At 55.0% G+C, this 12,593-nt stretch overlaps 1 non-coding gene across 1 annotated transcript; it reads left to right on the top strand.

Annotated features, from left to right (window-relative positions):
• The first annotated feature begins 5,149 nt into the window (after positions 1-5,149).
• LOC134562244 (small nucleolar RNA SNORD45) lies at positions 5,150-5,233 on the top strand. Its single transcript, XR_010083114.1, has one exon. It is a non-coding gene; the product is annotated as a small nucleolar RNA SNORD45 (small nucleolar RNA).
• The last annotated feature ends 7,360 nt before the right edge of the window (positions 5,234-12,593 follow it).

Raw genomic sequence — 12,593 nt, 5'->3', positions numbered from 1 at the left:
TTGGGAGGGCCGTGGGGTGCTGTGTCATGAAACTGAAATTCCAGATCATCCCAGCGTGTGCCGTGGATCCCAGAGGGGAATTCCCAAGGCTCCCAGGGTGCCGGTTCTACCCTGCTGCCCAGGGGAGCTGTGCCCAAGGGGCAGGTGACAAGGTCCTGAAGCTGTGTAGGCTGACAAAGCAGACAGCAAAGGTTGGTTTGCTGGACATTTTCCAGCCCATGGCCAGCTCCAAGCAGAGGGAAGAAGAAAAGGAAAGTGAGTCCCTGACAGAATCCCAGAACCATTGCAGTGGGAAGGGCCCTTGGCCGTGGGCTGCAGTGCCAGGAGGGAGAGACGCCTCTACCCCAGTGAGGTGCACATGAGACCACAGCACCAGCACCTATGGATTTATTTAAGATTTATTTTATTGAAGGTTCTAAACAATCTTGTAGTAGTTGGATTTCACTGTAATTTATTTACTTTAATTATAAAATTGTAATTGCTTGTAAATAGTTATGGTAAGTTTTTAACCGCTTTAACGTAGGATAAAATTTGTAAATGCTTTGAGCAGTGTAAAAGGGGAAGAGAGGCTTTCACAAGATGTAATTGGGCTTGGAAAAGATGAATTTTAAGATATGATTATTATTGCAATGTATATGTCCAAGATAGCATAAACGGAGAGCAGAAGAGCATAAAAGGAGAAATAGCAAAACTCCTTAAAGTGGCATCAGAGGACCACCCTAGACCTCCCACATGTTCAACTCTTGAAGTGTGCAAGGTTGCAGAAAATCTGAATTAAGATTGTGGTCAACAAGCTTAAACTAAATCTGCTAAATCACTTGAGGAAATAATACATCTGCAACGGTATAAAAGACTGCAGACTGAAGCAGTGGGTGTGTACTGGCTTTGCCAGGCCCCTGCATCTTTTGCTTTCTGTTTTATCCCTTGTTATCCTTCATTAAATCTCTTAAAAATTTTCAGTGGAGTGTGCTTCATTTTTAACACTGTACAAGGAATGTGAGGTAGAGAATTAAGAAAAGAAGTGTCAGAGAGGAAAAGAAACAGGAAATTCCTCTGGCTCAGGCTCCGCAGCTGCCGGGCAGACCCGCAGCACCCAGTGCTCCCCACTTCCACCTGTTAAAAATGACATTATTTTATAAAAATAACATTGGGTTCTGCATTTATGTATTAGCATGGTATTATTATCACACATTTTTAAATATGGTACAAATTATACCTCTTTTTTATTCCCTTGTTGATATAAAATAAAATATGATGTGATATGATATATAACATAATAGAATTTAATATCATATATAACATAATATAATGTAATGTAATATAACATATATCATCATATCATATATATCATATCATATCAAATGGTATAAATGCCAATTACTTTGCTAATTGAAATATAATTTGATTTATTAAAAAAGTCAAATTACAGAATTTCAGTAAAACCAACAAGCGGAGTTACGGTGACGATGACCCGGGATCGTCAAAGGCTGAACGGAAAGCAGCCTCTGTCGCACTGCAGTCCCCCAGTGTTCACCAGTTCGCCCCGCCTGGGGTCCAGGTTTTATAGACTTTATTTTGCCCCTGGCATAAGATTTCCCCACAGTTCTTTGTTTCCCTGGAATAGTTATTCGAATTTATCGGTGTCACTGGTCTGCTAATGGGGTCTCCTGTGGGAGGGAGAAGTGTCAATTTGGGTCCTCCCGTGAGGGAATGGGAGCCGAAATTTTGAATGGACAGATGTTCTCCTCCAGTGATCAGCAAGATGGTGGAGCTCTGATGACTCTGCTGCCTCTGGAGGAAGAACTGATTGCTTATTTTAATGTTCCTCGTTTCTGATGCCAATGACGGTGCCCCAGGTTCCCAACATTTCATTGTCTCCTCCTAAAAGGTGGTTTCTGGGTGTTGCCTGCCTTGGAATTTGTCAATTCCGTGGCTGGCTGGAACTAAGGTTACATTTCACATGACATATTCACAGTTTGTGTTTATGATTTAACATACTATAATCCATAATATCCATTCCACCGGGCAGCAACTGACAGAACAAGGGGACACAGTCTCAAGCTATGTCAGGGAAGGTACAGGTTAGATATTAGGAAAAAATTTTCACTGAAAGAATAATAAAGCACTGGAATTGTCTTCCCAGGGAGGTGGTGGTGTCACCATCTCTGGATGTGTTTAAAAAAAGGCTGGACATGGCACTTAGTGCTATAGTCTAGTTGAGGAGTTAAGGCATAGGTTGGACTTGATGATCTTAGAGGTCTCTTCCAACCTCATTATTCTGTGATTCTGTGATAAGAACATGAATTAACGCACCATATTGACCACAGGGAATATTATCCTGATTTTGTAACTTCAGAGAAAGTGGATTTGCAGGTATGGGAGTGATTTGCCAAAGCAACTTCAGGCAGGAGTGGGAGCTGAAATACTAAAATCCCCAAATTCTGCTGTCCTGGAGGCACCCTGGGCTCTGCCTGGGGGATCCCTGGATCCCTCCTGCACTGAACACACACCTGGATGTGCTTATTGCCTCTTATGGCTCATTGTCACACTAATTTTTCCAAGTTTTGCCTCTTCCTGCCCCCTGGCTTGGCTCAGGGAGGGGTCACAGGTGTGCAGACTCTGGTCAAACACCTTTCCCAGCTGCTGGCTCACCTGTCTCTGGTTTTCCCTGCAGATCTAGGAGGGCACAGCACAGATCCAGCAAGTGATCATTGCCCGTGAGCACCTGGGCAGGTACAAGGCCTGAGGGATGCACCAGCTCCAGGCCTGCTATTCCAGGGAAAGGGATTGTGCTGCATTTCTCCATCAGAAGAACATGGGAAAACCCCTTTTCCATCCAACTCCTGTTCTTGTGCCTGACCCAGCACAGGCTCTGGGACCCCATCCATGCCCTGAGCTCATCCCACTGACTGATCATCCCAAACATCCCTAAACCCCACAGGGATCTTAGCGCTCTTTCCAAATCTCCCTTTGGCTTTCAGCAGCAAAGGAGACAAAACCCTTCCCCAGCAAACCTGGATGAGCAAACCTGATGGTCGGATTTGGGCTGTTTCCATGTTTTTAATGGCACTGATCCACTCGCTTTGATTATTCCTGGGGCTTGGGTGATGGCAACTGGATCAGCCTCAGGGAACTTAAAAAACCCCTGACTTTTCCTCCTGTGGAAGGGCCCAGCTGGCTGTGGCACTTAGGCTCCAGGGCCCCAGTTCCCAAGATCCACAGGAAACACTGTAGGTTTGGAGCCTTTCAACAGCCAGATCTCAAGAAAGACTAAAGTGAATCCTTATTTCTCATGCCTTGACCCAGAATTCCTTGTTACGGGTCCGTGGTAATGACGGTGTGTGAGGGAGGCTACGTATGTGCTGGGAGGAAAGGAGAAGGATGGGGCAATGGGAACGGGAATGAACTGATCCTGTGGAAAAGCGTGCAGGAAATGGGCTGGGTTTGGGCATGGCAGTGTGGGCTGAGCTGGGCCTTGCCCTGCAAATGCCCTGCAAGGAGACACGGCCTCATTCCTGTGCACACACCGGGCAGCATCAGCTTCTCCCACCTGGCCTGGCATTCCCAGCTCCTCAGGCTGCCCCTGAGGGCGCTCAGTGCTGGAGGCACCGCCAGGCACGGAGCTGACCCACATCCAGGCATGTTGGCCACCGGCGCTGGGGCTCCAGGGAGAAAACCAGCACAGAGCTGGGGCAATCTCCAACAAACGCTGGGAACATCTGGAACGCTGACAAACAGTGTTTAGAGCTGTGAATTCCCTGAACATTCCCAGCCAGTGCTCACTCCTGCCTTCAGCCATCTCCTTGTGTAAGTGGTGTCTGAGCCATGAAAATACAGCCTGGGCTCTGAGCAGTGCTGGGGCAAAGGTGTGTCTTGGCCACATCCCGGAGATGGGACGCCTTCAAAGGGGACAAACTGGGTTTAGGAGGCTCATGACCATAACAGGATCATTTGACGAATGGGATGTTCCCCAAACAACCCCCAGAGACCCTTGGGAGATCCCTTCCTCTGATGTAAATGAGTTCTCAGAAGTCATTAAATACGTACATGAAGTTGTGGGAACGTTCAGCAAATCCGTGTGAGTTTGGGAAAAGGGATGGATTTGTATTAGTGACACAGAGAGGAGCTGGTGTGTGAAATAGCTGGGGCTGTGTGATCCCAGCGCCAAAACAAAGCAAGGCCTGCCTTTAATATCGGAATGAGAGGGTTGGAAAGCTTTTCCCGATGGTTTGGGGACAGCGGGGAGACCAGGGCGAGGTGAGGGAGGCAGGTGGAAAAGCCTTGGTGCTGCCCCAAGGGGATCCCCCGTGCCTGGAGAGCTGCAGGGAGGAGAAAAAGCTGAGAAGGAAACATTTCCCGGAGCGCTCGGGTACGGCCCCAGCGGGCACGGCCCCCGCAGGTGCCGATGGCGGGGCTGTGGAAGGGGCCACCCTGCAGGGATGGAGGGCGAGGGAGGAGCGATGGGACGGGCTGGGGAGGAGGGAGGCGGAGGCGGAGGCGGGCGGATCCCGGCGGCAGCTCCTCCTGCGGGAGGATGGCCCTGGGAGCGGAACCGGCGGCGGGAGCGGCCGCGTGGTGCGGGACGGGCCCGGGGACAGGTGGGGATCCCGGGGACAGGTGGGGATCCCGGGGACGGGACGGGATCCCGGGGACGGGACGGGATCCCGGGAGGGTCGCGGGGCGTCTCGTTGCCGGCAGGGGCCCCGGGCGAGGAGCGGCGGGAGCCGCGGGCACGGAGCCCCCCGGGCACGGAACCCCCGGGCACGGAGCCCCCGGGCAGAGCCCCCGAGGGTGGCGGTGCCGGGGCTGTGGCAGGGGCCGCTCCAGGGGCGCGGTGCCGCAGGCGCTGCCCCGAGCGCGGCCAGGCCGGAACGGCGCGGCCCAGGGCGGAGCGGCCGGGCCGGGCCGGGCGGCCCAGGGAGGCCGCTCAGGCCGATGGCGGTGCCGCCGAGCCGGGGCCGCGGGAAGGGCCGTGCCGGGGCGGCCCCGGGGGGGTTTTGTCCCGCTGGCTCCAGCGCCGTGCCAAGGGCTGCGCCCCGGGGCCCAGCTGCAGCCGGAGGGAGCGAACCGCGCTGGGAACAGCGGCTCGGGGCTGGGAGCGCCGCGCCGGACGGGGACGGGCACGAGGAGGAGGAGGAGGCGCTTGCCGGGCCCGGGATGAGCGCTGGCATGTATTATCTGAGCCCAGCTGATGTCTCTCACCGCTTTAGCTCTAGAATTACTCTGAGGCCCGGCAAGCCGCCGATCCCTGCGGCAGTGGAGCTTTTCCCAGGCTGGGATCGAGTCCCCATGGCCGAGTTTGAGGCGGCTGGAGGAGAGGGGGCCCCGGTTGGGCTGTGCCCCATTGCCAGACGGGGCAGGTGCAGCTGTGGCTGAGGCGTGGGGTTTGTGGCCACGAGGGGCTCTCAGGTGGCCCCAGTTGCCTGCTTTGGGAGTTGGTGGCCAGGTGCATGTGGGAATGTTGGCTCGGGGCTGTCCCTGAGCCCCGTGTGCTGCAGAGCTGGGCAGGTTCCCCGTGTGCAGCGGGGCTGCTGCAGCTGCAGGTGGCAGTGAGTGTGCAGGAGGGAACTGCACCTCTGCTCAGCCTGGCCCTGAGCCTGCAATGTTTTGTGCTTCTCGCAGGTCTGCGCTTCAACCCAGGACATTCCAGCAGCCCAGAGCTGGGATCCAGACACAGCGCCTGATCCTGCCTGGGGCTGCCCTTGGATCCAGCTGCTGCCAGGCTCCTCTCAGGCATTTGGAAAGCCGGGGCATCCCTCCTGCACCCCATGACCCAACAGAAGTGGCTTCCCCATAAACCTTGTGTGCAGCTTCCTGGGGAGCTGGGAATGCACAGCACAGGGTGTCACCCACTGCTGGGGAGCTGGGAATGCACAGCACAGGGTGTCACCCACTGCTGGGGAGCTGGGAATGCACAGCACGGGGTGTCACCCACTGCTGGGGAGCTGCCAGATGAGTCCCCAGGGCAGAACTGGGCATTGCTCTTGCTCCAGGGACAAGCTGTGCCGTGGCTCAAATCCCTCTGATCCTGGCACCCCTTGGATCCACCCTGCACCACTGGGAAGCTTTCCCTTGCAGTCAGCCTCACTTAATTTAAGGAGTTTGTGCTTCATGTGCACTCCACCTGCATCTTGGGGTGCTTTGTTATCCACCTCCACCCTCAGGGGCTCTGGGGTGCCCTGGCTTGTGCTGGGGACAGCAGGAAAGCAGAGGGGGCTTGCGAAAGGAGCCCCCAGTGAGAAATGGGGAGCAGGAGCTTGTGTGGCTGTGCCAGAAAGCTGGGAGGGCTCTTGGCAAAGGACTGATGGTGCAGGAGAGCAGCAGGAGCCTTCCAGGGGGGAAACAGCTTGGCCATTCCATGGGGAAGCTGGGCCCTGGCACCAGAGCATCAGGTGCAGGGGCTGAGGGAAGCAGGTGGAGCTGCTCTTTCCTGGATCCTGCTCCGTGGGATCTGCCAATGGCCATGCCATGGGATCAGCGCTGTACAAGAGCCACTGGGAAGGGGGGTCAGGGCCAGCGCTGCCCTTTGGGCTCCCCTTGTCCCCCTCTTGGGCCAGGATTGGGATTTGGAAGGGATGAGGAGCCCCAGCTGTGCTGCCTGCCTGCTGCAGCTGGGAATTGCAGCGCAGCTGCTCCAGTGCCCTTGGGCACCCTTGGCATCTCCTCCTCCTGCCCCATGAGCCGCGTGGCTCCTTCTCCTGCAGCCCCAGCTCCTGCCACGCCTCCTCCCTGGCCCTTGCCATTGGGGACATTGGCTCCTTTTGCATTCAGCCCGTGGCCCTGCAGTTTCAGCTCTGCCTTTCCCCGGGATGGGCTGGCAAACCCAAAATATGCCCTGGCCTGTCCTGGACACTCTGATGCCTTCCCAGGGTTTGAGATGCTCCAGCTCAGATCTTGGCCCCCCTAGCTGAGGTTTGGGCCTCTCAGACTGGACTTTGGGATCCTCACACCAGGGTTGGCACCCTTGAACTCTTGTTGCACCTGAGGGCTCATTCCCTGGCTGCCACTTTCCACCCCAACGCGAGGCATTTCCTATTTTTCATTGCAGTTTCTCAGGGAGGAGCTGGGGGTGTCTGCAAAAGGCCGATCCCAGTGCTGAGCAGCAGGACTGACGCTGGTTTGGAGTCGGGGGTCAGTGGGTCAGTGGCCATGACCCCCCGTTTAGTTGGTTCTGAAGTGGCTGGTTTTGCACTGGCTGGTGGATTTTGGGGGTGACACCCCAATCAAAGTGGGGGAATGTGTAGAGGAGGGGTTTATTTGGGGATACAGAGAGAAAAGGGGCGCAGAGGGACCCCAGAGTGGGTTTAGGCTCTCCCTTAGGTGGGGAGGGGGTTGGAGGGAGCCCAGGTGGACTTTTGGGGTCTTTGGGGTGTTTTGGCCTCTTAGGCATTGGTGCTGCCTGGTAACAGTTGTCTCTGCAAAATTGGGAGTCCCCTAAACCAGAAACCTCCCAAAATCTGCCCAGTGGAGACTCCTCGCCACCAAAGGACCTACAAAAAGGCCTGAGCACCAGGAACAGCTCCAAATTTCAGTTCTCCAACCCACTGACCATCAAAATTGGGTTCTTTCCACCTTGCACCCTCTAATCCAGGGTGCAAATCCTCCATAAATGCCCCAAATCAGAATCCTTTCAACCCAAACTCCTCAAAGCTTCAGTTCCCCCACCCAATCGCTCCAATCCAGGCATTTCCCACACACCGTTGCCCAAAATTGCTGTCCCCCCACCAAAAATACCCCCAAAACTGGGGTTTTCCAACACTTTGACCTCCCCATAGATAGGGTTCTCCGCCTTACCTTTAAGGAAGCTCCACATCTTACAGCAGGTTCCCTCCAGTTTAGTGGTGCAGCTTCACACCTGAGAGCCCCATTTTTGCCACACCCTTGATTTTTGGGTCACACCCGAGCGGCTGGGCAGATCCTGGATCTATGTGATTACCCCCCATTTTCTGGGGGTCTCCTCCATCCCCCATTTTACTGGTCTATTTTGGGGTCCAGCCCACAGTTGGGGCCCCACCATTGTTGGCCCCCCTCGGATTTTGGGGCTCACCTGGGGGGCCAGGTTGTCCAGCAGGACGATGTCAGCCCCTGCCCCTGCAGCTGCCAGAGCCTCATCTGCACTCGAGCACTGCAACCCCAACCAGCGGGTGAAGCCCCCGGCCCGGCACACCCCCAAAATCATCTGGGGAAGAGAGGGGGTCAGGGGGAACCCCAGTGTGATGCCCAGTCCCTCAGACCCAAGATGGGGTGGGGAAAATGGGGAGGTGCCTCCAGTCATTGACTTAAAATTAGGGTTTCAGATCACCCCCAGCAGTGATCCCCACAAATTGGGGTCCTCTCCCCAGATTCCCCCAATTCAGGGGTGTCCACTGACCCCAAAGTTGGTGTACCCCCACCTACGATCCCCCACAATTCTGGGATTACCCCCCAAACTGGGACCTCACTGTCTCCCCAGTCCAGGGGTCCTCCCACATCAGTCCACACCCAGAATGCCCCAATCCAGGAGTCTGTCCCAAAATTTGTACTCCCCTCAAATATTGGTGCTTCTTCACCACCCTTGAAATTCAGGGTACCCCGAACCATCCCTCTCCTCACAATGGAGCCCCCTTGCACCAATACCCCCTCCCCCCCCTTTCCTCCAAACCTCATGTTCCCCCATGCAACACCCCCAAAATAGGGGTTGTCACACCCACAACCCTGAACCCACCAATTCAAGAGTCCCTGCACCCATCTCCTGCCAAACTGGGGTTCCTGCCAACCCCATCTTGGGGATCCTCACCTAGCACCCCACAATCCAGAGGTTTGGGTCCTTCCCCTCAGGCAGATCTTCACCCAGGGTGGCATCCAGGCCAGCAGCTGGTTCTCTGGCAGGCTGTGGGGGACATGGGGACATTGGGGGATCACCATGGGGGGAGAGATTGGGAGGTCATCATGGGGAGGGACATGGGGGGCACATGATGGGAACAGAGGATGGATGGAGCCCATCAGGCAGATGTTTACCCAGGGCAGCATCTGGTTCTCCAACAGGCTGGGAGGGACATTGAGCCATGAAGGGGTCACCCTGGGGGGACAGGGGGATGAGGGACACCACGAAGACACAGGGGGACATGGTGGTGGGAGACATTTGGGCCAGGGATTGTTCTTCAAGAGCCTGAGGGGTCCATCAGGAACATCTGGGGGTCACCATGGGGGTGGGGCACAAAGCAGGACATGGACAGGGGATGGAAGGTGGGGGAGGGGATGGGTTGCCTTGGAGGAGGATATGGGGGGACACATAAAAGGGACATGGGGACATCATGGAGGGCATGGTGGTGATGGTGATGATGGTGGTGGTGATGGTCGTGTGATGATGATGATGGCATTGGATGGTGATGATGGTGATGATGATGATGATGGAGTTGGGTGATGAAGATGATGGTGGTGATGATGATGATGGTGTTCAGTGATGAATTGGTGATGCTGTTGCTGAAGCTGGTGATGGTGTCAGTGGTGTTGGGTGATGGTAATGGAGGTGATGGAGTTCAGTGTGGTGTTGCTGATGAAGACCAAGGTGTGGATGAGAGTGACGGTGATGGGGACAGTGATGGTGGTGATGATTGTTGGAAGCCTGGAAACTGAGAATTTTAGGCTTTCTGTGCTAACAGGCCCTGACCCTCAGGCAAGCACTACATTTGACCTGAGGCCATGGAAAAGGCTTCCAAAATCGAGTGATAGCACTGGGATTATGGGTGTGCAGTTTGAATAGAAGTGTGTGATGTCACAGGGTGGAAAACTTGGATTTTAAGGTTTAAGAATATAGTAATATATAGAGAGCAAGATGGAGGATTTAGGGCGTAGGCTAAGTTCTTTCATCTTCTTCATGGTTTTGGGTGGTATACTGTAATTGGGTAAGAAAATCCGCATTGTGGACTACGGGTGTTTGGTTATTGGGTGAAAAGTAAAAATAATCTAGGTGTCATTTCATAATTGGAGAATTTGAGCTTAAAAGACCTTGGAAAGAGTTAGAGACAGAGCCACTTTTCACTTGTTAGCTAGAACTCACAACTTGTGAGACTGTATTAAAGATAAGAATTAATAAACATCTGAGTCCAAACACGAACTGTGTCCCTCGAGCAATTAATCCCGGCTCTAACAACAGAAGAGAAGGAGATACCAAACCCACAGATGATGATGATGATGATGTTCTCAATGTCACGGTGATGGTGTTGGTTGTATTGGAGTTGACTGGTGATGATGCTGGTAGTGATGAAGATGAAGGTGTGGGTGGTGTGGTGGTAACGGTGTCCATGGTGGTGTGTAATGGTGATGGTGTTTGTTGGTGTTGATTGGGGTTGGTGGTGAAGATGATGGTGTGGGTGATGAAGATGGTGATGACAAAGATGATGGTGATGATGGTATTGAGGATGAAAGTGAAGGTGTGGGTGATGAAGACAGAGGTGTCACTGATGAAGATGATGGTGTGGGTGATGAAGATGCTAAGGGTGATGGTGGTGTTACTGGTGCCATGGTGACGGTGTCAGCGGTGTTGGATGATGAGGATATTGGTGATGGAGTTCAGCACAGTGTGGACGATGGCAGGAGTGAGGAAGATGAGGTACGTGGTGATAAAGATGATGATGATGATGATGATGGTGATGATAGTGTTAGTAGTGTAATGGTGATGATGTCAATGGTGTGGGTGATGAAGATGAAGGTGATGAAGAAGATGAGAGTGATGATGGTGCTGTTGGTGCTGTGGTGACGAGGATGGAGATTGATGGTATTGGGTGATGATGATGGAGGTGTGGGTGATGACGATGATGATGGTGGGGTGGGGTTGATGGTGTGGGTGGTTGTGGTGATGAAGATGATGGTGACGATGAAGGCCACCCCCACTACTTGTTGAGGGCATTTCACATCTCCATGGGCACCAGCACTGACAGCACCGTCGGCACTGGAGCCCCAAAGATGTCACAGTGCAGAGCCTCAAAGAGCTCGTTGTGCTCTGGGACCTGCATGAAGAGGGGCTGGGGGGTCACCAGGGCATCACCGGGCTGGAACATTTGGGGGACACCTTGGGGACACCCAGGGAGGACTCCTGGGGCTGGGGAGGCTCCACTGGGGTTGGGATTGAGGAGCAGCAGTTGCCCGTCCCAAACACTGTCACCACAGGAGGACTTTGCCGTGAGACAAGCACAGAATGGAGCACCCGAAGATAAGATCAAGGTGGGACAATTGTCCGGGGCTTATCCCAGACCCTGGGGGAGGTAAACAAAGCTGGGGGAGCAGAATGGATCCCTGGTGCTGGATAGGGAAATCCAACCCAGCTCCCGAGCTGGAATCAGCTCCGACTGGGTCAAAGGCCACTGCAGAGGGGCAGATGGCGACCACCAACTCACGGCCACCGACCCCAGAAAGCTCTGGCTGAAGAGAAGAGACAGCCTGAGCCGGGACTGATCAGCACCAAGGCCAGGGAATTGTTGAAGCAGTGGCATGAGAGAGCTGGGTAGCCCATGAGCACTAATTCCTTGGTTTGCTCATAGGGATAAACGGAAAAGTTCAGAATGACCTCAGGACCCCCACCGCTGAGAAGCTCCAGGGGAAGAAAGACCAACAGGACACTGCTGGATCCATGGGTGGTGCTGCCCTTCTGACTGATCCCTGGGCAGGGAAGCGCTGTGGCTCCCAGCGGCAGCAGAGGAGCCAGGGCTCCAGGCTCCTGGCCGTGCTCCACTGCTGCCGCCAGCCCAAGCTGTGCTCCCTGGGCATGGGGCTCCCCGAGCCCTGGGCACAACCTGCTGCCCTCTGTGCCCCAAAGCCTGCGCGCTCCAGAGGCTGCTCTGGGTGCCCCTGGGCCCTGCCAGCTGTGGGGGGACATTCCAGGCTGTCCCAACCTGCCCTGCCCAGGGCACCAGGCAGGGGGGAAGGGACAGAGAGCCCTGGCAGCCCCCAGAGTCGCTCTGCTCATGGGGGGGGAGGAAGCGCAGCCTGGCAGGGCTGAGAGAGGGACAAGGAACACACAGGGACAGGGAACGTGGAACACACACAGGGACATGAGAACAAGGCCACACGGAGAGCCAGAGCTGCTTTGCTGAAGCCATTTATTGATTCTTGCAGGGACATTCCCAGGGCTCCCAGGGGATCAGGGCCTTCTCCAGGGATGATCATCTCTTCATGCTGCTGCAGGGGGACAGGACACGAGTGTCACCACCAATTCCAGGCCTGAAAGGATGAACCCAAATTGGGACCCTGCTGTCCACTGGGACATGAGAGGGCCCTTGTCCCCAGCCCTCTCTGCAGGGACCTGCAGCAGGAGAAGGGATTTGGAGCCCTGCATACACCTGGAACTGCACTTGGCTCTTGAGCTCCATGTGGCTCCCAGAGCCCCTCAGCCTGGAATATCCCAAAAGCTCCCGCAGCCCTCCCTGCTCCCACAGGGACACTGGGTATCCCCAGAGCCCCCCAGTGCAAGGAAAGCCTTGGGGACAGCTCTGTCCACCTCAGCGCAGCTCATGGATCAGGGACAGTCCCCTGCATGTCCCTCTGCCATCGCCAAGGTCTGCACAGCCCGGAGGGCTCAGGGATGTGCCCTGGCCCCCGAGGATCTTTGGTGGGGC

The sequence above is a fragment of the Prinia subflava genome, chromosome 26, assembly GCF_021018805.1.
Source record: "Prinia subflava isolate CZ2003 ecotype Zambia chromosome 26, Cam_Psub_1.2, whole genome shotgun sequence".
In the NCBI taxonomy this organism is placed as follows: Eukaryota; Metazoa; Chordata; class Aves; order Passeriformes; family Cisticolidae; genus Prinia; species Prinia subflava.
This window is presented reverse-complemented; position numbering and strand designations above follow the sequence as displayed.